Genomic DNA, 24,084 nt, shown 5'->3' with positions numbered 1-24,084 from the left:
AATCTCATGCTCCAGTGGAATCTGGGCTGGTATGTCTAGATAGAACTTGGATTGTCTAATTCTTAGAGTTCTGGGGAAAGCAACATTACTGTTGTGACAGCGTTGTGCAAGCAGCTGTTCTGCTGAGGATATTGATTTGGAATCAGTACAACTGGACCCACACAAGTCACCCCATAGTGGATTCCCTTGGGTGTATCGTTTAAAAAAATGTATAGGTTTGTTGAGTTTTACCAGGTGCCGACAGAGCTAAAGTTCAAATTCCACAGCTAGGCACTTTGCAAAAAAGGGATACTTTTTCACTGTAAAAATGTGGTGTGTCCACGTTGCTTTGTTGGGCCATATTCTGTCACGGGCACTAGGCCAGCCCACACAAGTGAGGTAACATTTTTATCTGAAGGCTTTGGGGAATGCGTGGTGGGTGAAATGTTGTGGATCCACGCAGATTCCAGAAAGTTCCATCACAGAAATGTGAGGAAAATGTGTTTTATTTTTACAAGGTTTGAGGTTTGCAATGGGATTCCAGGTAACAGAAACTCGTGAGAGCCAAACAAGTCACCCCCTCCTGGATTTCCGTGGGTGTCTGGTTTAAAAACATTTATAGGTTTGCTAAGTTACCCTAGATGCCGGCAGAGCTAGGGTTCGAAAGCCACAGCTAGGGACTTTGCAAAAAAGGGTCAGTTTTCACTGGAAAAGTATAGTGTGTCCACATTGTGTTTTGGACCGTTTCTTGTCGCAGGCACTAGGCCTACCCACACAAGTGAGGTACGATTTTTATCAGAAGACTTTGGGGAATGCGCGGTGGGTGGAATTTTGTGGATCCACCCAGATTCCAGAACTTTCCATTACAAAATTGTGAGGAAAATTAGTTTTTTTTGACAAAGTTTAAGGTTTGTAAAGGATTCTGGGTAACAGAACCTGGTGAGAGCCACACAAGTCACCCCCTACTGGATTGCTCTGGGTGTCTAGTTTTAAAAAATGTATAGGTTTGCTAGGTTTCCTGAGGTGCTGGCAGACCTAGGGTTCAAAATCTACAGCTAAGCACATTGCACAAAAAAGGGTCAGTTTTCACTGTAAAAATGTGATGTGTCCATGTTGCGTTGTGGGCAGTTCCCTGTCATGGGCACTAGGCCTACCCACACAAGTGAGGTACCATTTGTTTTGGAAGACCATGTAGAATGCAGCATGGGTAGAATTTTGTGGATCCATGCAGATTCAGAACGTTCCATCACAGAAATGTGAGGAAATTTGTTTTTTTCTACAAAGTGGCACCTGCTGTTGTGTGATTACTAAATTTTCTGGTGACAAGCTGTTTCTTCGCAGGGGACAGACTACTGATGTCCTCACCCCAGGTCCATATAATGTGCGATCAAAACAAGCGATCTACATAATTACATTGCCGGTAAGATCGTTTTGGATGTTGTGTTACTGAAAGAAATTTATGAGAGACATTTCCTAAAGTTGTGTGGGATTTTTTTCCTATTATCTGAGGATAAAATCCTCCTTTCGTAAAAGTCACCATTGTGACCTGTGAACATTTTAAAAATCATTGTGAGCCTGGCACTTGTATAAATAATAGGAGCACAAGACATGCTGTGAGGATTTGAAGGGCCCACGTATGAATAATGGAAGCACGAGCCACGCTGTGAAGATTTGAAGGGCATACCGTATGACACTGTAAGGCATGAGCGTATCAGGAGCGAGGCAAGTTGCAAGCGTTTGGAACAGTGAAGACACGCAAGGGACGCCGCGAGGGAAGCACTGAAGACACCATGAGCGCTGTGAAAGTTTGAAATAGGCACACACATCAAGGATACAAAGCTATTATCAAGTGTGTAGTGAGTATTCTTCAACAATAATGAAATGTGTACTCCTCGGGCACAACATCGAGCGTCAGTGTATGCAATGGGGGTTCAATAGAGGAAAGAAAAATATGAAATATCACCTTCCAAGTCTCCTTTCCTGTTCCTCTCCTCACGTCCTATAGAAATAATAAACAATCTAAAAAAAAAGAGATTAAACTACATCACACTATTGGAAATAAAGATAGGACAAACATATTCACAAACAGAGAAGAAGGACTAAAAAAAAGAAACAAACAAAGGAAAGAATAGAGAACAATAAAGAAGATAGACACATAAGGATTGAAACAATTTATTATTTTGGTTTAGTGTGTTAGTCTGTTTTATTAATTTATTGTTTTACTTCCTTGTTTTAATTAGTTGTTTTGGTCTATTGTTTTTATTTCCTTTTCAGTTTTAAAAAATCTCAACATGTCTGATCAAGCGATGGCATCGCCACCAACGTTTTTAGCTACACCGGGGTCACCACCCATTCCTTGGGAACAATGGAAAAAGTTATTTTTCACCTACATGTTAGCTATAGGTGGTGATAGATATGGGCCTGTAAGACGTCAAGCTATTTTTTTGCATCATTTGGGAGTTGAAGGAAGGAGATTATATGAAAATCTACCGGAAATTTCTTTAGGAATGGGAGATGGACAAACCAACAATGTTTATGAAATGTCCATACACATGTTAGGTGTACGGTTTATTACTAGAATTAATGTAGTGATGGAAAGACATACATTCTTTTCAAGAATACACTTGTTAGAATAAGATATTGATACATACATGGCAGCTTTACATGGTTTATTCCTAACTTGCAAATTTGAAAATGTAAGTGATTTCCTCATTAGAGATCAGATTATAAGATGTACTGATGATAAAAGGGTGAGGGAGAAACTACTAATGATAGATCTCAATCTTGAGGGAACAATTCAAGTTGTCAAGGGCATGGAGCAAGATTCCAAGTGGTTGAAGGAAATGGATACTTCTTCAAAAGTTGGTGTTAAAATTGAAAAAGAGTGCACTCCTATTTTCGAAATCCAAAAACCATCTACTGGGAACATTAGAAAGAGAGATACTGGAGAAATGAAAAAAGATGTTATAAACACTGGAGGAAAGAAAGAAACTGCTACAAGGGAGATGAAATGTTTTCGTTGTGGAGCTCCTGGACATATTGCTACAAGTTTCAAATGTGCAGCAAGAGGGGTTGTGTGCCGTAAAGAAAGGACATTTTCCTAAAATGTGTAGGACAAGATATAAACAAAATAGTGTTAAGGAGGTTGAGGAAGTGTGTGAAAATGTTACTGACATTTTCGTACCTATTTATGAAGAGGAATGTGCTGCACAAGTTTCCACCAATGTTACAAATGTGAGGGAATTCAATGCTGTAAGAAAAGAAAGCAATGGAAAATTAGAAAAACCACATTGTATTGTAAGTTTGGATAAGTTGCAAGTGAAAATGTTGGTGGATTCCGGGAGTATGTACACCTTGGTGTCAAAGGGCTCATTATTTAAAGATTTGTATGATGATTGGTCCGAGCATGACATAAAACCTTTAGGTTACGGTGGAGAAAGAATTGAAATTTTGGCTATGAGAATGGTGAATATTTTATTTAAGGGACAAGTAGTGTATAATTGGGTATATTTAACTAATTTTGGCTCTAACCTATTAGGTTTCTGTCACCAAAAAGATTTGGGCATTATTTTGAATCCAAATGCTGAAAACCCTGTCATATTATCACTACCTGAATCACAAGGGGTGACTTCTGTGGATACGTTTGACGATTGATTGGTAAAGAGATTTCCTCGTGTGTTCAAGGATGACTAAGGTTGACTGAAAGGATTTTCTCACAAATTAATTTTTAAAAACGGAGCACTTCCAGTTGTACATAAGGTATGCAATGTCCCTCTTTTGATGAAAAAATCTTTGCAAGGAGAGTTAAATAAATTGTTAAGTCATGGAATAATTGAGCCCATAGAGTCATCAGAATGGTTGGCTTCAATTGTCGTGGCTCCCAAGGACGGTGGTAAGATCAGGTTATGTATTAATTTAAGTTAAGAGACCTCAATAGGAATATTTGGGTTGACAGACAACCACTTCCTAATATTTATGAAATGTTGTCAGCTATGCCTGGAGGGAAAGTATTTACACTTGTTGACATGTCAGCAGCGTATTACCAAATTATTTGCACAAAGATTCCAGACACTTGACAACCTTTGTCACTCCACTAGGTGCATTCTGTTATCTACGAATGCCATTTGGACTAGCATTTGCATCAGCAGTTTTTCAGGAAGTGCTGAAACAAAGTTTTGATGGTTTAAAGAGTGTCTGTTATTTCCAAGATTATATCATGATAGCTGGGAAGAACAAATCTAATCATGATGAGTTGCTTGAAGAAGTGATGGGAAGTTTGGATCAATTTGGATGAACTGTTAAGCGAGAAAAATGTCAATTTAGAAAGAAAAGTGTTACTTATATGGGACATGAGATATTGAGTGAAGGTATACAACCCTCACAAAGAATTGTCCAGGGGATAAGTAATGCACCTTGTCCTGAAAGTAAAGATCAACTTAAGGCCTTCCTTAGGCTAGCCGAATACTGCTCAAAATTTGTGAAGAACTTTACTGATATAGTAGAGCCACTGAGATTGTTAATGAAAAAGAATGTGTTGTTTGAATGGAATGATGCATGTGTGAGCGCATTTCAAAAAATCAAAAAAAAGTATTATAGGAACTGCTTCTCTGGGTCATTTTGAAGTAATGGCTAAAACTTACTTGACTACAGATGCTAGTAGCATGGGACTAGGAGCAGTGTTGACCCAAGTAGTGGATGGACAAGAGAGGATTATAGGATTTGCTTTAAGGAGGGTGCAAGTTGCTGCACGGTCTTACTCAGTGATTGAAAGAGAAGACATTGTGTGTTGTTGGGCCGTCAAAAAAAAATTAATATTTTCTCTAGGGTTTGCCTTTTAGAGTTAGAACTAATCATAAGCCACTGGTGCATTTGTTCAAGGGTGGCAGATGGTTGGAAGGCGGAGTTATTCCTAGGATTTCAAGGTGGATTTTATCCGCCCTGGACTAGAATTTCAAATTGGAATACTTAAAAGGATTAAAGAACGTTGTGGCAGATTGCCTTTCTCATTTACCTACTAAGAGAATGGTAATTGAAATGGTTGATGTATAGATTGATGTGAATGACGGATGTATAATTCACGAATGTATAGCATTAAAAAAAAAAGAATGGGATACAGCCATGGAGGACTATTTATTGTTAAGAAAAGTGAAAGAGAGCATCAAGGATGGTTGGCATCGTGATATACATCATGATGATCAGATGGAAGAGTATTGGGGAGTCAGTGCAAGGATCTCAGTCATCGAGATCGTTTACTCCTCCGGGTCCAGATGATGCAATAGGGGTCCACCCCTTGACATCCCCAACTCCAACTGAACATAACAGGGTATTAGGGCGATCAAGTGAGGGAAGGGTAAGTAAGTATTTTTTATTGTACAGTTCATTAAAACTCACAATATAAAACTTTTGGACATTAAAAATACATATATCAACCTTGTCTCTCTTTATTCTTTAACATTAAGATGTACTCTTCCATATAAGCTTATTGATGTTGTGTTATGGACAAGAGTCATATCAGCCTCAGTTTCCTTGTCTACAATCCTTTCAAATATGTAAGAGCATAGACAGGGTACTTTATGCTTCAGTTTGTCTTTCAAACCACCTCAAAATGAGTAAAACATAATAAAGTGCTTGTGCTTCAAAGTGCAAAACATGAGTTTGACAAAACAGGCCCGCTTGTGGGTTGGCTGTTGACGTGCACAATAAAAGCATGCTAGCTGTTTGCTATTCTGCTTTCGTCTGTTTTTGGTGCTTTAATCTTGCGGCCACTAAATCGAAGTACTTCATAAGTTGGCAGTTTAGCTGGATCTCTTCTGGGTTAAAACACAGTTTTACAGCCTGCAGTTCCTGATGCCCTTCTGATTCGATATTGCTCGAAGTAAGGCGCGCCTTATGTCCATCAAGCTTGGGCAGATACAAATAATGTGTATTACGTCTTCATTGCCTGTTCCACAAAAACGACAGGACTGTTCTTCTTGTCTCCTTTACCAAGGTGCCAGGTGAGGGAGAATTGGTAAGATGCCACAACACAACTTTAAAAAACAAATATTTTATCTTCTGTTTAACGCCCTCTTTCAAGTAAGCTTGTGGCGTAAGAGCTTTACAGTCATTCAGCACTATCCATCCGTGGGCCCTCTTGGCCAGAGTTTCCTTGTCTTCTGTTATGGATGTCATTTTTGTTACTTTGGCTGCAACCTTTTTAAAGCTCTTGTGATCTGTGGATGATTCCCAGAGGTTAGTTAGTTCAAAGCTTTCAAGTGACTCCAACAGATACTCCCTTGCCAGTGATTTCTCCCGATGTGACAGCTCGGTCCAGAGGTGGGCATTTAGAGATCCTTGCTCTGCGCCTCTGATCTTAAGCCAGCTTTTTATATTAGCACCCTTCCTTTCCACTGTTTGCTTCTGTAGACCAAATTCGAGGCGTATCTGGGCAGGTGACACATAGTTAGGTAGCTGAAAGATAGCTCTATACGTGCCACTAATTTTTTTATCTAGGACCAGCACATCTTTTCCTTTCATTGGTTTGCTCCCGTATGTGAGCATTGGCTGCAGTTGTGCTCTGATCACTTGTAATAGAGGGTCTAGTGTTCGGTCTGGTAGAACTTTCTTCAGGGGCTTCATTGCAAGATAACTTGTGGTGCCCTTTAGATGTAGGGCCTCAAGTTGAGGTTTATACGAGCCTCTGCTATCCAGTACTACCTCAAGGTACTTGTAGTTAGTTACCTGGTCCAGGGTCCGCCCTTCCAGGTACCACACATTTTTCTTGGTCTTATTGTAGTTCACTATCATTATTTTTGTTTTGTTTAAATTAATACTTAATGTGTTATGTTGTGAAAATGTATCAGTGGTGTCCAGAAGGTGTTGAAGGCCAATTGGGGTCCGGCTTATTAAAACCAGGTCGTCCGCATATAGGAGATTGGACAGCGAGATTTTTCCCAATCGTGGAGCATGTGATGTGGTATTGACCAATTCCCCTGGAAGGTCTGCTAAGAAGAGGTTGAACAGCATGGGGGCTAGAACGCAACCTTGTTTTACGCCTTTGAAGGTGTTAATTTGCCTTGAGAAGTGAGTCCCGCTCCCAGCTTGATCTTGACCCAGGTGTTGGTGTGTAATAGCATCAGCTGCTTCAGGAGAGGCCTTAGTATCCCCCACTTTTCCAACTTCTGCCATAGTTTAGCACGATCTACGTGGTCAAATGCTGCGCTATAATCTATAAAGCATAGAAATAGCGAGCTCTTTGTTGCTTTGGCCACGTCTATCAGCAGAGTTAGCACCATGATGTTCGTTGTGGTGCCCTGTCCCCTGCAGAACCCTGTTTGATTTGCGTGGATTTTGCTGTTAGAAATGGGATTTCTGGTTGGCTAAGGCTTGCGCCAAAGCCAAGCAGAAACCACCACTCTAGTCAGGGCAAGGGATTTACACACTGATGATAACCCCTGCTCACCCCCTTGGTAGCTTGGCACGAGCAGTCAGGCCTATCTCAGAGGCAATGTGTAAAGCGTTTGCGCAACACACAGACACACAGCAGCAACAAACTAGGCACACTACAAAAGAAACTCCACACAAGGTTATATCAAAAATAGCCTTTGTATTCTCATAACACATTAGAATAGTAATCACATAATATACATTGTGCCCACTGGCACTAGGTAATATCTACAAGGGATTATTTACACCTGACAGGGCCACCTGGACCACTGTCAGCACCATCACTTAGTGAACACAGCGAATGTAGAACATATAATAAACATAGTACACACCGAGTCCTCACTGGCCATTACTGTAACATAAACCATATTATGCACAGTATCACATTAGGCGCAACATACATTATACTCCAACCTCATTAGTCTAACATTTTAGACCATAACCTCCTAAGCATCACTCACATTAGGGGCATAACTCACAGTAGGAAATAACCTCACCAACATAAACACATTATGCAAATAACCTCATACCTAAACGCATTTAGAGGCATTAATCACAGTAGAGAATCACATTTCCTAGCACCACATAAATCTCTGACTCCCAAGGCCAGCTGGTCTTCTCTATGGCTCAAATGCCCTCTGTCCAGAATGTCATGGTGCTAAGCTGCCACTTGCAGCTAAAGCAAAAAGTACGCCATCGAGCAGACCTAAATGGTGCAGCTGACGCTAATTGCCGTGCAGCTGGGAAAATCAAAGGGGGCCTGGACACTTACTGTGCCTTCCTGTCTCACTCAGGGACTCTCTTGCTAAGAGAAATGCTGCCCATCGCTGCAGCTGCCCTCTGCCAGGTGGGGCAGCTGTCAAAAGCCCCACTAAGTTATAGGCACGGGCACAACTGGCCCTTGGGACCCCCACTGGGGCCATGAAACTACTGTGCCCCTCATTGGAGCCTCACGGGCTTTTGAAGCAAAACATGCCCCACGTTGGAGGGAGGGCACAGACAACATGCCCGATGCGCCCCTCCCGTCAGGGACTCTGAGAATAGAATGCCCCCATTGTAGGAGCAGCCTGCAATTGCAGCACTGCTCAGGTACCAACACTGTGCCCTGTAAGGCACCACCAGGTGCACATTTGAGCCCCCGATCACCGGGGACTCTCTGGACGCGACTCCTCCTCTCCTGTCTTGATGGTGCTCATGCCATACGTGGGGCTCTCTCTCAATGCAGGACTGGCACTCCACTGAGGAGCCAGCGAGGCTCCCCCTGAACGCTCCTTCACCCGATCCCTCTGAGGGGACACAAGACTTGGCAGGGGAGCCCGCAGGGCTCCAGACAGCTTCTTTGATGCTTCTGTGGACGCGGGGCTTCCCTTGGTGAGCCGGAAGTCCCGCCCCACATCAGGCATCATGCTGCCTGACTTCTTGCTCGGGCCGGCGGCGGTGATTTAATTGAAGTCGAGCGCGGGGTGGGCTCCCGCTAAGATCAACAACGCGGGTTGGGCACCCGCATCAAGAATATCTCATAAGCGGGGTGGGCACTCGCCAAGAGTACCTCATAAGCTGGGTGGGCACCAGCCAAGGACTCGGAACGTGGGATTACAGCGGGGTAGGCTCACGTAATTTAAATGACATGAGAGCGTGGTGGGCACCCGCTCTCCAACCATAAAGGCCATTTAAAAATCCCAATGTGGGGTGTGCACCCGCTGCTTCAGGCATCACGGGGGAATCCCTACGATGGGGATTCCCTCTCCAAAGGGGCTGCAGCACAGTGGTGCGCAGCCCACGCTCTCCTCCTTTCCATAACAATTAAAATACAGCGCTCATGAGGCATTGGAGTCAAGCAAAGTCCCCGGGTCCTGGAAAAAGAATAAGGTTACGCAAAATATTCTTCTAGGCCCAGGGGGCACAGCTGGGCCCAGGGAGGCCAGCACACAGGGCCCTCCAGCGGGGAGGAAAGCCCTCATGGAGGTTCCTCCTGGGCCCCAGCAGCAGCAAGCCCCCAAGTCAGGAACAGCACAGCACAGCCTGACCATCTTCATGGGGTCACCGCCCCTATACTTATACCACCTCCCTCCTTTGTCTGCAGTGTAGGGCTTGGGGAACCAGATGCAACTGGTTCAGTGGGAATTTGGAGCACTTTGTTTTGCAAGCTCCTCTTCCCCTTTGTCAGGCGGGGGCTAAATGATCCGACACACCACAGGGGGTGGAGCAAGCATTGTACAGGGCAGGCACACTCCCATTCAGAGTCAGGGGATTACTCCTCCCACTACTCCCAGCACAGATGTCCCATTCAGCCTAGCGCTTACTCACCTTGCCCCTCCTGGAGCCACACACACCTCCCAGCCCCTGTCACTCACAAGCCAGACATGCAATTCATATCAGGCAGGCAGGCAGACACATAGCACACAGAAATGCCAAATTCTAAAAGTGGCATTTCTCCCATAGTCATAATAAATCTGCGCACACCATTGCGCAGCATTTATTCTCACAATTTCATACATACCAAACTCGACCACTCTGCTCCTCCCATACCATGAGTTACAACTGACACACACTGATCAGGGAATCCCCAATGCATTCCTATGGGAGGGCAAGCCAATCTCACTAATGTACACAGAGAGCTCACGCACTTTAAACTGGAACACAGTGCAAAAGTGCCCAGAGGCCTAAAATCACCAACACCAGGTTACAGAAAAAGGCTAGGAGAATGCAAAAAGTTTCGGGGTGAACCTGCCAAAAGGGCCAAGTCCAACATATGCGTTTTGATGATGCCCAAGATATTAATTCCTCCAGGACTAGCCCCGCGTAATACTATGCCTCTATATTAATTAGGGCGACGAGTCGATAATTGCTAGGGTTGCTCCTGTTGCCCTGCTTGTAAATTGGACTTATTATCGCTCCTTTCCAAGATGCCGGGCTGGTTTTTGAATGCCCTTGAAAACTGGTACCAGTGTGTTGCTCCAGAATTCAGCATCATGCTTGTACATTATTGGAGGTATTCCGTTTGGACCAGGGGCTCCTTCCGACTTGCCTTTATAATATTTGTGACTCTATCCAAGCTGCTGTTATTTTGTTACTATGTTCTTTGCTGCTAGATGGTGATTTTGAGCTCCTTGTTCTTTCCACCTCTTGATCTTTTTTTTATACGGTATGTCAACCTGTTTGATGCCCTCACTGATCCCTTGTTTAATTTTTTCTGCGTTGTTCTCACTCAAATTCCTCTTGATGAAACGTGATTTTTCTTCAACTAAATTCCCCTCTAGATTTTTATCATTAAAGTGGTTGTACAGATGATGTGCCCAGTCGGCTTCCGTTATATGTGAATTTATTCCGTGGTGGCCTTGCCGTTGGAGGCCATGGATTGTCCGCCAAAACCTGGCACTGTTTTTCAATTTCGAGTCGTGCATTATCTTTGCCCAGAATTCGTGGTTCACTTGCCTTTTCTTCTCCCAGGTCTTCTTTTTTAACATTGCCTTTAGATTCCATAGCTCCCTTTGCAGGGCTTTGTTTTGTGGTCTTGTATGAAGCTGTCTTAAGGCTTGATATGTTTTTTGTTTACGGTTTTTTATCTCGGGTTAGAATGTCTTTCCTAGTAAGGGACCCAGTGAGTTCCCTTTGAAGATCTTTGGCTTTTTGGCATGCTTTGTTCCGAGGTCCATTGTAAAGGTCTCCTAGGCCTCTATTGGGTTCATGGTCAAGTTGTTGTCTCGGCGGATGAGTATCTTCGCATTTGTGGATAGCTCTCCAATCTTATGAGGCTTACACCCTATTTGTCTAAAATCCGAGGTGTACTCAGTGTCGGCACTTATCCTTGTTTCCGTGTAACTCCCTCTAGTTAGTGACACTTCTTGTGGTAGGTGGTCACTTTGACCATTTTCGCCAAGTCTAAATGAGTCTATGATGTCAAACATAGGATGAGTTGCCAGAGTGTAGTCTAGGTAGGAGGAAATGGTAGTGGAGGGATATGTTGATGCTGGCGGGGTGTCCTCTCTAAATCGGCCGTTCAACACCCTGTAGTAAAAAAGCCACTCTTGTAGTCTGGCACCCTATGATGACCTCCGACCACCACCATTTTAACTGACTTTAGTGTGTTATTTTACCCTAGCCTTAATGTAGGATGGTCCTGCATATACTTGTTTCTCTTCCATCCTGTAATCTTGCTGTCTTTCTTTGACATGGCCTTATGTCATCCTGCCTTCTGACTTTACCTTGCTTCAAACTTTTCTGTGTGCACAGTGGTGCTTGTAAGTTGTGTGGATGAGAATTATGGGTGCTGACTATTGCCTTTGACAGGGCCTCATGTCTGACTCTACCTTGCTGCTGCATGCACAGCAGTGCTTGCAAGTTGTTTGGGTTATTCACATTCAAGGTCTTGGTGTTTTCCTGAGCGATTGTTTTTGTTTAGTGTACTGTGGAAGGCCTTGTGAGAGCTTCGTCAAGACAGAGGCTGGAAAAAGTGCGAATGGAGGAAGAGACTTGAGAGCTCCATACTGCCATGGAGATGCTTGCTTGGAACTTGGCCAGTTCTGGTAAAATTCCTCTGGCGGTGGGAGGAGGTCTTTCACGAATCTTCTAGTGTGTTTAAAGCTGAGGGTTGCAGGCTGAGAAACTGGGAGTTTGGATTACGAGCGAGGGCAGACGTGTCTATCTCGGATTGAACCCTGGCTTGCTGAGCTCTGATCCCCGGCTGTAATTCCCCCAGTCAGAAGTGGGCAGTGTATGCACCAGGTGATGTATTGAGTTTTGTGGTAATTGCCATTGTGATGTGAGCCAGTGACTGTGATCGTTTGAGGTGTTTTCTTTGTGGTGTGGGAGGTGCACATCCAGAGTGATCCTCTACTGTGTGTGTATATATATATATATATATATATATATATATATATATATATATATATATATATATATATATATAACCAAGTCCTCTGTACAAAGGCAAAGGATGACGACGCCGTGTCCAGGTTCAAAAAGATATTTATTTCTTATACAGCCGGTTTGGACGCGTTTCGCCTGCCCAGCAGGCTTGTTCACCAACTGTTTGTGCAAGTTTCGAAACCTTATTTACATGCTTACGTGTTCGTCCCAAATCACGTGACGTGACTACAACCACAATATCATGGAAGACAGACTCGCGAAACGCGTCCAAACCGGCTGTATAAGAAATAAATATCTTTTTGAACCTGGACACGGCGTCGTCATCCTTTGCCTTTGTACAGAGGACTTGGTTATATGAATCGGGCTGTGCTGGGGTAGCCCGTGGCAGACGACGCACCCTCTGATTAGGAGCGTGGCGGCAGTTACCTGAGCCTATCTTTCTGATCTCTTGCAGGATGTCCAGTGTATCTTATCTTATATCAGTTATTGCTTGTTTATTAATCAGTTATTGATTTGTGCCTTTAGATTATAAGTTTGCTACATATATTTGAATCTTATGCATTTGGTATCTGAGATAGCCTTTGTTTAGAGAGTATTATGTAATAAACCCCAAGCCTTATTCTAAAAGTGATAGAGTCTTTGCATTTTGTTAAATAAAACCCCTTTTCAAAAGGTGCTGTTTGTTTTGTGTTGAAGTCTTGCTGTGCCAGGGGTGGTAAGACATGTTCAAAAGTGTGTATTATTCAAAGGTGCAGTGGTATATTTGCCTCCCTGGTGGGAGTGCAGGGATTGGGTGGGGCTTATTGGTGAGAAGCCACATTCAAAACACACCCTCAGGTTTAGTTGTTCCAGATCTTTCAGTAATTCTATTGAGCATCTTGTTTGTTTGTTTGGAAGTGCTGGGTCTTGGTTTGGTATTCCCCATGCTCTGTTGAGTTCCTGTGATAGTTCATCTTCTAAGGCTGTTCCGAAGAGGAAAAGTTTGAAATCCCCTGCCAGAATTAAATTCTGCGTATCCCTCTCTTCTATTATTCTTACCATTTCGTAAACCAGTTCTTTTGCCCCTTTAAGTCTATGCCTCAGATGTATATATGAGTTCATTATAATCAATGTCTGATGCTCTTTTTTGATTTTGATTTTGATTTTGATTGTTATGGCTGTTGCCTGTATAACACTTGGGGCTGCAATTTTAATCCTAATCTCTTCTGTTGTTCCTATTGTGGGTATTGAGGCAAATGTCATCAGGCCACCTGAGCGATGACAGAAGTTTGAACCTTTGGTAGCTGGAACGGTTTGTAATGTGTATCCTTGTAGAGCTATTTCGTTCTCCTCCCAGGTTTCTTGGAGTAGTATCAGGTCAAATGACCTTAAGTAATCTAATGTTTCTGAATCCTCCAGTTTATTCGTCAGATCGTTAATATTCCAGATACATATTCTGGTTTGCTGGATCGGCATGTATTGATGTCTAGCCGGGCGCCCCTTGTCACTGCCTGCCCCCTGTTGTTATTGTTCACCGTATGTTTGCCCAGCTGGGAACAGTTGGCTGTGTTATTGAATTTTTGGTATTTAATAGGCTCCGGTGAAGCCCTGGAGAGTGGCTAAGCGCTCTTTTTAGAATTGATGTAACTATATGCGAATGATCTTTATTTACTTTCTTCAAAAAGGAAGTGGGATAGGCTAGTCTTTTTCCTGGTTCCAGCTTTATCCCCCACTGAGAGAATTTGTTGGTTTCCCCCAGGATTCGGTCAGCTATCTCATTTGATTTCCATATTGTCTTTTTTGCTTCTGGGATTTGTTGGTCTAATGTAGGTTGAAATTCAATTGCAAGTAGATCTGTTGTGATAATGTTTTACAGTCCTTTAATTGAGTGGACGAGTTTCAGTATGTTCCCTCTATTTAGGGTATCCACTCTTCCTCTGGATTTGTATTCTGGGACAAATAGAATATTGTCTGTCTCCTTTGATGCGCTGGCCCGAGTTTCCTGGAATGAGGTTATTTCATAGTGTTTAACACTGTGTAAGACTTGGTTGTTGTTTGTAGTATCAAGGCTAGCAATGCTGTCTCCGTGGGATTCCTCTGGTGCCTGCTCCATAGCCAGTTTGTTCCTACTTAGTGTATTTTCCCTTGGCTGGTTTCCTGCCAGTCTTTTTGCACTGCTCTGTATGTCACTTTCCAACTCAGATCTTTCCCGTAGTTTCATGCGTTTTGCCATACTACCGTCCTTCAGCCCTGGCTGCTCGCATGTTGTCTCCAGTAATGCCGTTGGTGTTGGGATTTCTGATATTTTAGGATCCCTTATAGCTTTCAGTCTCTTGTCTAAGGGTGGTGTCTTCATGGCCTGGCTAGAAGTCGAAGTTTTCCTTGTATGCTCTTTTTCCCCAGGGGAAGGGTAGGATGGGAACAGCAAGGAAAATAACCTAAAAAACAAAGAGCAATTGATAGGAATACATGCGCTTGCAACACTACTCTCAAATGATCTCACTATTTGCTTTAGCTACCTTATCCACTTGAGTGTGTATCCTAGCAGTTCCTTACTTCAGGAAAACAACCAGTCATACGTGAAGATAATTCTATAAGGCACGAAAAATATCAGCTTAAGTCACACTCTTACCGCCTTAGAACAACAGCATCCACCATTCATATGACCCTTAAATACATACCGCCTCTCCAAGTGATAGCGGGGAATTAGGGTAGTCCATAAATGAGAGTCATGAAAATAACATATATCTAAAGTCTCAATCCAGAGTTGAATCAACCGTATTCAGGAAATATCCCTCAGGTAACACGTCCTGAAAGTAACTATCAAACTGTGACCATATGTAGAGCTATTCCCTCCAGAGTCACACGAAAACAAAACCTAAATTGAGGCTTTTCTACTCCTACCTCGGAAATGTCGATAACTTAATGCGGATAGCGGTTATACTCACCCCAATCCGAACAGCTGTTCCAAAACACACTCTGCAACCCGCAAAGTGTTAGGCAGCGATATCTGCTCTCCTTTTCAGCGTCTCTACGGTAACCAGAATCACTCCGCAGAACACCTGAACGATGCCCAGAAACAGCAGGATATGCGTCGTGCTCAGCCGAGTACAACAAAGCGGAGTGTTTCCGAAATTGAATCCACTCACGAAGCAGTACACGGAGCTTCCTCCATACGGGTCTACTCTCGGCCAGGAGCCGTTAAACAATCTAGAATTACGCATGCTAACATGCTCGCTTTGCGTACTCTTATTGGCGCTTGCTCCTCCTCCTCCTCAGGCCTTCTGGGTAATGTAGTCCAGTGGTTAGGTAGGTGCTAACCAAAGCTATTCCTGACATTAGGCCCTCCTGCCATGCGCCTCCTAGATCCAGGCTTGGAGGGAAGCCTGCGAAAAAAGGAACGTACAGTGACTGGGCCGTGCACATTGCAACTGGGTTACCAGGAATCGTCATCAGCGGTATACCCCTTCCGAGAGTTAAGATACCAAAGCTTGCCCTTCCTATACTGCGAATCCAGTATTCTCCCGACTTCGTATTCCAACCCTCCATCACATGCCAATGGAGGAGGTGCTCGATGTCGCACCCCTAGGGCGGGTTTCAGAAGACTGCAATGGAATACTGGGTGAATGTGGAGACTGCCAGCAATCTCAGCTTGTAGGCAACAGGATTGATCTGTTTGACAATGATGTATGGACCAATGAATTTGCGATGGAACACACTGCACAGCTTAAACTTGATGTTCTTCGTGGATAGCCATACACGATCCCCAACTGTGTACTGTGGGCCGTCGATTCTGTGACGATCCTCCCATTTTTTGTATACTTGTTTTGTCAGCAACAATTGTGTTCTTGCCTTCTTATGAACAGTTTGTAGAGACTTGATGTGTTCCCGAACTGAGGGTTGGTTTGCCAGGTTGTCAGGTATGCTGATGGGCAGAGCTTTTGCGCTGTAACCAAAGTTAGCCATAAATGGTGAAACTCCTGTCGAACAGTGCAAAGCATTGTTATAAGCCAACTCAGCCATCCATAACAGAGAAAGCCAGGAATTTTGAGCCTCCTTGGCGTAACACCATAGGTACTTCTTCAGGGTCTGATTTAGTTTCGCGGTTTGGCCGTCGGTTTGGGGATGGAAGCTTGTCGAAACAGCAGATTCGATTTGTAATGCCTCACACCTCATCCTCCAGAAGTTCGCAATGAACTGTGGTCCTCTATCGGACACAATGACCTTGGGTATTCCATATAATCTTATGATATTGTTCAGCAACAGTTGAGCGATCTGTCCCACAGTTAGTAGGTTTTTGCAGGGAATGAAATGGCTCATTTTAGTAAGGCTATCCACTACCACTAAATTGGCTGAACACCCTTGATCCATAGGTAACCCAATAATAAAGTCTAAACTGATGTTCTGCCATGGCTGTTGAGGAGTAGGCATGGGAATGAGCCTCCCTTTCTTCTTGGTTTTTCCCCTTTTCCTCTGGCACAGTCTTCGCATCTTGATACCCATCTTTGGATGTCCTTGGGCAAAGAGTCCCACCGGAAATTGCGTTCTAACAATTGCACTGTTTTGAGGATACCTGGATGTTCAGCCAAGGGAGATTCATGACTCCAGATATACGCTTTTTTGTAGTTCAGGGGTCGGGAGATACAGCTTGTTGTTCTGAAAAGGCAATCCTTGCCGGATGGTAGTATTGACATCCTTCTCTGCCCATTCTTCCCACTCATCTGTGGTTTTATGTTTGGTCACTTCCTCTAGGTATTTATCAGCCCTGATAACACATAGCACTTTTGCTGGATCGATTATTGTCTCTAGGGTTTTAGTGGTAGTCTCTTCAGCGGATTCCTGTTGAGATAAGGAGTCTGGTCTAAAGGTAATCACAAAGTCATACTCCGCAAAAAAACAGAATCCATCTAATCTGTCTCTGCGAGAGATGCCGAGCTGTCTTCATTTATTGTAGATTCCGGTGATTGGAGTACACAGTGATGGGGTAACAAGCCCCCCATAAGTATTGCTGCCATTCCTGGAAGGCCTTTTTTATCGACAACAGTTCCTTCTTGGCAAAAGTGTAGTTCTTTTCTGTGGAATTTAGCTTTTGGGATAGCTAAGCCACCAGATGTAGCTGTCCAGTATGTTGGTCTCTCTGTGAGAGAATTGCTCCTATGGCTTCATCAGATGTGTCTGCTTCAGTTATGAAAGGAACCTCAAGTTGGGGATGTCTGGGCATAAGAGCAGTGGTGAAAGCATGTTTTAAAAAGACAAAGGCGGCTGAAGCCTCACTAGTCCAAACAAAAGGAACCCCCTTTCTAAGCAATCTTGTGATAGGGACTTCTACTTGGGAGAAATGCAGTATGAATCTGAGATAATAATTCGAAAATCCCAAAAAGCATTGTACGTCTCTCACATTCCTGAGGATGGGCCATTCCTGCACTGATTGCACCTTATGTCCGGCCATTCTCAACCCTTCAGGACGAAGCACAATCCCCAAAAACTCCAGTCCATGCACACTGAATTCGCACTTGCTCAGCTTGCAAAATAAGTGGTTTTCTCTCAGTTTCTCCAAAACCAGAGTGTCTTGTTCGTTATGCACCTCATTAGACTCAGAGTAAATCAATATGTCGTCTATGTATACCACCACAAAGCGATCCACGTACTCTTTCAAAACGTTGTTCAGGAAATAATGAAATGCTGCCGGGGCGTTGCACAGTCTGAACGGCATCACAGTATATTCGAACAAACCATAACGTGTCTTAAAGGCTGTTTTCCACTAATGCCCCTCTCGGACGCGTACCAAGTGGTATGCCCCCCTCAAATATAGCCAAGTGAAAACAGTGGCTTCTCGCACTATATCCAACAATATCGCAATGAGTGGCTAAGGATATCTATTGCGTACTGTATTCTTATTTAACATTCTATAATCACAACAGGTTCTTAACTCGCCTCTTTCTTTGGCTATAAAGAAAAGAGAAGAGGCTGCTGGAGACCGTGACGGTCTAATGAAACCGATGGGAAGGAAGTGGTCAAGATGTTCTCTAAGGTGTCTGGTTTCTGGGTCCGACAAGGCATATGGTCGCCCCTTCGACCAAATCGATCTGACAGTCATATATTCTCTGAGGCAGGAGCTGTTCTGCCTGGGCTTTACTAAACACATCGGCAAACGGAATGTACTCGGATGGCAACACCACCTCCTTCTCCACTGCCGTAGCTACAAAAAAAGGGTGAAACAGAGCTGCTGCTTGCAACAAGGTGTCCTGAGAAAAATGCTCTTTGCATTCCTCCGATAAAAACTGGATCGTCTTGTCTCTCCAATTTATTGTGGGCTTATGGTGCCAGAGCCATGGAATTCACAATATTATTTTGTGCTGAGGTGCTTCTATGATGTTTAAAGCCAATTCCTCTAGATGCTGTCTCTTCCATTCGGTAACCGATAGTCTTACTAGTTCTGTTTGGTCCATAATGAGTCCTGATTTCAGAGGCTTACCATCCACACCCAATACTTCCTCTGGGGTATCATTAGGTACACTACATGAGGCAAACTGCTTCACCAACCTACTATCGATAAAGGTCCCAGTAGCCACTGAATCCAACATAGCTAACACCTGATATATGTGCTGTTTATACTCCAGAATCATGGTAAGCACTATGTGAGGTTCTGTGTCTTTTAGCTTGTTGGTCGATAAAGATGGAATCTTCCATTCCTTCTCCACTGGAGGCACAGAGGGAGTAGTTCCAAATGTACCATATTCTGAACATATGACTGAGGCTGCCGCTTTCTTATTTCTATAAGACAATCCTTGTGACTTAGGTTTAGAGGGGCTGTCACGTACAAAGTGACCCCATTTGCCACAATACATACATAGCCCCTCTGCTTGGCGGCTCTCCCTCTCTATACGTGAAAGTGGTGCCCTGATAGCTCCTATCTACATGGGTTCAGCCATGTACTCACTGCTAGGCATATCTTTTCTGGGGTTCTTGTCAGACCGATAGTAGGACCGATCTCCTTTATGTCTCTCACTCCCTCTTTCTGACATGTGACCATTAAGTCTCAAAGTAAGAGTAATAAGATAAGTACAGTTGACTGACTGTAGATTGATTTGTGCCAGAACGTCCTTCAACTCATCGCGCAGGCCCCTGATAGAAAAGAGACATTCTCTTTTCTTTCGCCCATGAGGCTGCTGCTACCAACCGGTTGAAAGACGTAAGATACGTTACAGGGTCATGTTTCCCTGTTTCAACTACAACAGCTTGTGACCTGCACTGAAGGTGGTGGTTCGCCTATCAAACACTCTCTCTAACGCAGCACGGAAAGCATCCCAATCAGACAACAATGAGTCATTGTTTCTGACCAACGGAACGGCCCAATTGGTGGCATCGCTTATGTTATGTTATGTTATATTACTGCGACTTATAAAGCGCTACAGCTGCCCTAGCAAAGGGGCGTCCCGACGCTAATACCAAGAAAGACAGACATAAGCAGATGGGATAGACACGGACTATGGTGCAAGGAAGAGGTGGGTCTTGATGGCCTTCCTGAACTCTAGATAGTTGCTAAGGCCACAAATATGCCCAGGAAGTGCGTTCCAGAGAATGGCCGCTCTACTACGAAAAGATTGGCTGCCAGCACAAACTCTTTGTGTCCGGGGAACCACCACCAAGTGCTGATCCTGTGAGCGGAGATGTCGTGAGGGGACATATGGCAAAAGGAGGTTGGCCAAAATAGAGGGAGTGGTCAGTTTCAAAGCTTTGAAGGAGATACATTAGGTTTTGAATTCAATACGCCTGGCCACAGGTAGCCAATGAAGACAGCGAATGGCCTTGGACTCAGAACAAGGCCTGCGCAAGCCTAAGAGGGATCTGGCTGCCGCGTTCTGTGCCCTTTGCAGCCTCAGAACCTCTGCCTTGTTGGCCCCCAAATAAAGAGAACAGGCATAATCAAGTCTGACAATACGGACGCCTGAATGATAACCTGACGCGTAGGTGCATCAAAGAAGCCCAGCAGGGGTCTAAGCTCCCATAGGAGTACAAAACAGGTCCCTGCCGTCTTTTTGGTTTGGACTCTATAGTTAAGAGGTGAGTCCAGCTATACCCCTAGATTTTTCACTGCCTGATTGGGGGAGGGGGCCCTGCCCAGGCTAGCTGGCCACCAGAGTTCACTCCACTGCCCATGGTCCTTTCCCACTAACAATACCTCAGACTTCTTAGAATTCAGCTGGAGACAGTTGGCGATCATCCACCCAGCCACTGCCGCAAGGTCGCCCTGAAACTTAAGGGTGTCCCGCTCGGTGTTATTTGAGAGTACCACCACCAACTGTGTATAGTCAGGGTAGGAGACCATGCTATTGGCTACTGCAGCCAACGGTTGGACATAGATTATCAAATAGGATATAGCGAAAGCAACCCTAGAATGGTTACTGGGAAATGATGAGGGTTTGCAAGAGAAGTGAAGCATGATCTGGGTTAGTAATACCTGGATTTTCTGAGGGTCACCTGCATACCTCCCTGGGCTAGCTAAGGGGATGGGAAGAGGAACAGTAACATGTATTTGAGGTGTGCTGGTGGATATATCAAAAGGATTTCTGGCTAACTTATCAACCTTATCACGCAAAGCTGCAGTTTCAGCTCTAGAGGGCGCAAGTTCCTGTTGAACCAGGGCTAATGCCTGAATGACCTCCTCCATGGAAGCCACGTATTGCCACATCTGAACCGGGAGGAGTTAGTTTTCTTGGGTGCGTAATTTATGCCCAAGAAAGAGTTCTTAACAAACTCCAACTGGTGCAAAATGCGGCAGCAAGGCTCCTGACACGCACTCCCAAGTTTCAACCTATCTCTAACGTGGTACGTCAACTCCATTGGCTCCTGGTCAGAAACAGAACCAAGTTCAAGGCTCTTTGCCTCGCCTACAAGGCTACCCATTCCATCGGACCCATCTTCCTCATACAATCACTTCGTCCATATATCCCCCCCAGACTACTATGCTCCTCCACAGCCAATCTTCTCATCGTCCCCCGCACACAAAAAAGCCTCATGGGGCGACAGATCTTTTCTGTCTGCCACCACTAAACTCTGGAACAAACTCCCCCTCAGCATAAAGACCAGCCCATCCCTTCTTACCTTCAGGAAGCAATTAAAGACTTGGCTCTTCAACCAATAAACCAGCGTGCTCACCTCCCTGGTCACAGTCCTCAGCGCCGAGACACCCACGGCTATTTGCGCGCTTAATAAATTGCATAAAATAAAAAATAAAAATAATAATAATTCTGCAAGGATCTCAGTCCTTGAGATTGTTTACTCCTCAGGGTCCAGATGATGCAATAAGGGGTCCAGCCCTTGACATCCCCAACTCAAACTGAATGTTACGGAGTATTAGGGCGATCAAGTGACGGAAGGGTAGGATGGAAACAGAAAGGAAAAGAACCTAAAAAACAAAGAACAATTGATATGAATACATGCACATGCAACACTACTCTCAAATGATCTCACTAGTTGCTTTAGCTACCTTATCCACTTGAGTGTGTATCCTAGCAGTTCCTTGCTTCAGGAAAACAACCAGTCATACGTGGAGATAATTCTATAAGGCACAAAAAATATCAGGTTAAGTCACAATCGTACAACCTTAGACCAACAGCATCGACCAGTCACATGACCCCCAAATACATACCGGCTCTCCAAGTGATAGCGGGGAATTAGGGTAGTCCATAAATGAGAGTCATGAAAATAAACATATATCCAAATTCTCAATCCAGAGATGAATCAACCGTATTCAGGGATATCACTCTGGTAACACCTCCTGAAAGTAACTATCAAACTGTGACCATATGTAGAGCTGTTCCCTCCAGAGTCACATGAAAACAAAACACAAATTGAGGCTTTCTACTCCTACCTCGGAAATGTCGATAACATACAGACTCATGCATCAAGCCAAAATCCAGTCGGTAAAATACCGAATCGCAAAAATCACCCGTTAGCGATTACAAAATACCTACTTCAAATGCATGAACCCAAAACGTGAGCAAATAACGAATCGCAAAAAATAAATCCGCAAAAATACCGATTCGCTAATAACCAAAATGCAAATTTACCGAATCGCTAAATACAGAATTAGCAGATACCGAAATCACTATTAGCTCCCGGAAAGTGCCAATAGCAAATAACGAATCGCACCCCAATGCAACAACAGTCACTAATAACGAAAATCCCCAAAATCGCTATTTTGCCAGAGCTAAATAAGGGGAATCAAATCCTGGAGGTAAAGTTAAAAAAAACAAACGAATCCCCCCCAAAAAATATGCCATGTGCAAATGATTGAGGCAATCACAAAACCCTTAAATGTGGCCCAGGAGACCCTGTTGGCTCCCACAAAATGGCTGCCCTCTACGTGCTTGCAAGGAGGATGCGTATCAATGCAGCAGGACAGTGCAGGAGAAGGGTCCAGGAGCGAGTTTTCAGACTGCGCATAACCTTGCTCGGGCAGAATGAGGACGAGGTGTACGAGAAGTATCGCCTCAATCGTGCAATGATCATGCACCTGATTGCAGACCTGGAACCATTACTGCAACACCAGACACACCGGACCAATGCAATCCCTGCACACGTTCAGGTCCTATGCAGCCTGCACCTACTGGCCTCAGGGAGTTTCCAGGGGGTAATTGCGGTGGCCGGAGGCGTATCGCAAAGCGCACTATCACGCTTCTTCAAGAAATTCCTAGATGCCATGCTGACAATGCTGCACAACCACATCAGCTTCCCCACAACCCCACAGCAGTTGGACCGCACCAAACAGGCATGCTACCAGGTGGCACAATTCCCACATGTAATTGGATGCATCGACTGTACGCATATCCCCATATGTCCACCCGCAGCAAATGAGTACATATTCCGGAACCGCAAGTCATACCACTCAATCAACGTGCAGGTTGTGTGCGATGCCAATAACATCATAACGGACCTAGTGGCACAATTCCCGGGGAGCACACACGACTCCTACATCTTCCGCCACAGTGGAATGCACAGGCGACTAATCAACGGAGAATTTGGAGAGGGACTCCTGCTAGGTACGTAAAAATTACGCTTCCCTACACCAACACCACACATGTATGTACATCACCAATGCTAAGTCTATGCTTCTATCTTCTAGGTGACAGTGCTTACGCCCTGCGTGAATACATACTCACCCCATACATCAATCCAGCCACCCCACAGGAACATCGCTACAACGCTGCACGCATCAGCACTAGGAATGTCATAGAGAGGACATTTGGGATTCTGAAGAGTCGCTTCAGAATCCTACATTAGACTGGCGGCGCCTTGCTATACAAACCTGAAACATGCTGCCGGATAATTGCTGTATGTGCAATGCTGCACAACATTGCGACCAGAAGGGGGGTACCCATAGAGGTGGACAGGAATGACGACCACCGGGATGACCAACCACCCGCCCAACAACGACAGGCACACGTCCCTAACACAGCAGAGGGTCATAGGAGGCGGACATACATCATGCAAAATCATTTTTGAAACATGTGAGAATGAAACATTACAATTTTGTTTGGGGTGCAACTGTTTAATGCACAGTAGCACTGAGGTTTGTGCAACAAAACTAGCTATGTAAATCATGCTCCAATTGCCAAAATAAAAATCAAATGTGCCTTAAACTCACGCCTGTGCATACTCAGTAAGTGGATGTCCATGGTTGGCCCACCATGGTCCTGTATGCATGTTCAACTGTCTAGTGGCGCTTGCCACGTACCCCAAGCCTCCGCTCAGGTGTCTCCATTGCCTAACCACGGCCTGTCCCCGTGGATGCCCGCGAACTGCGGCGCCTGGTGCTGGCCTCTGCCA

The sequence above is a fragment of the Triturus cristatus genome, chromosome 6 (assembly GCF_964204655.1).
Source record: "Triturus cristatus chromosome 6, aTriCri1.1, whole genome shotgun sequence".
In the NCBI taxonomy this organism is placed as follows: domain Eukaryota; kingdom Metazoa; phylum Chordata; class Amphibia; order Caudata; family Salamandridae; genus Triturus; species Triturus cristatus.
Note: the sequence above shows the minus strand (reverse complement) of the source record.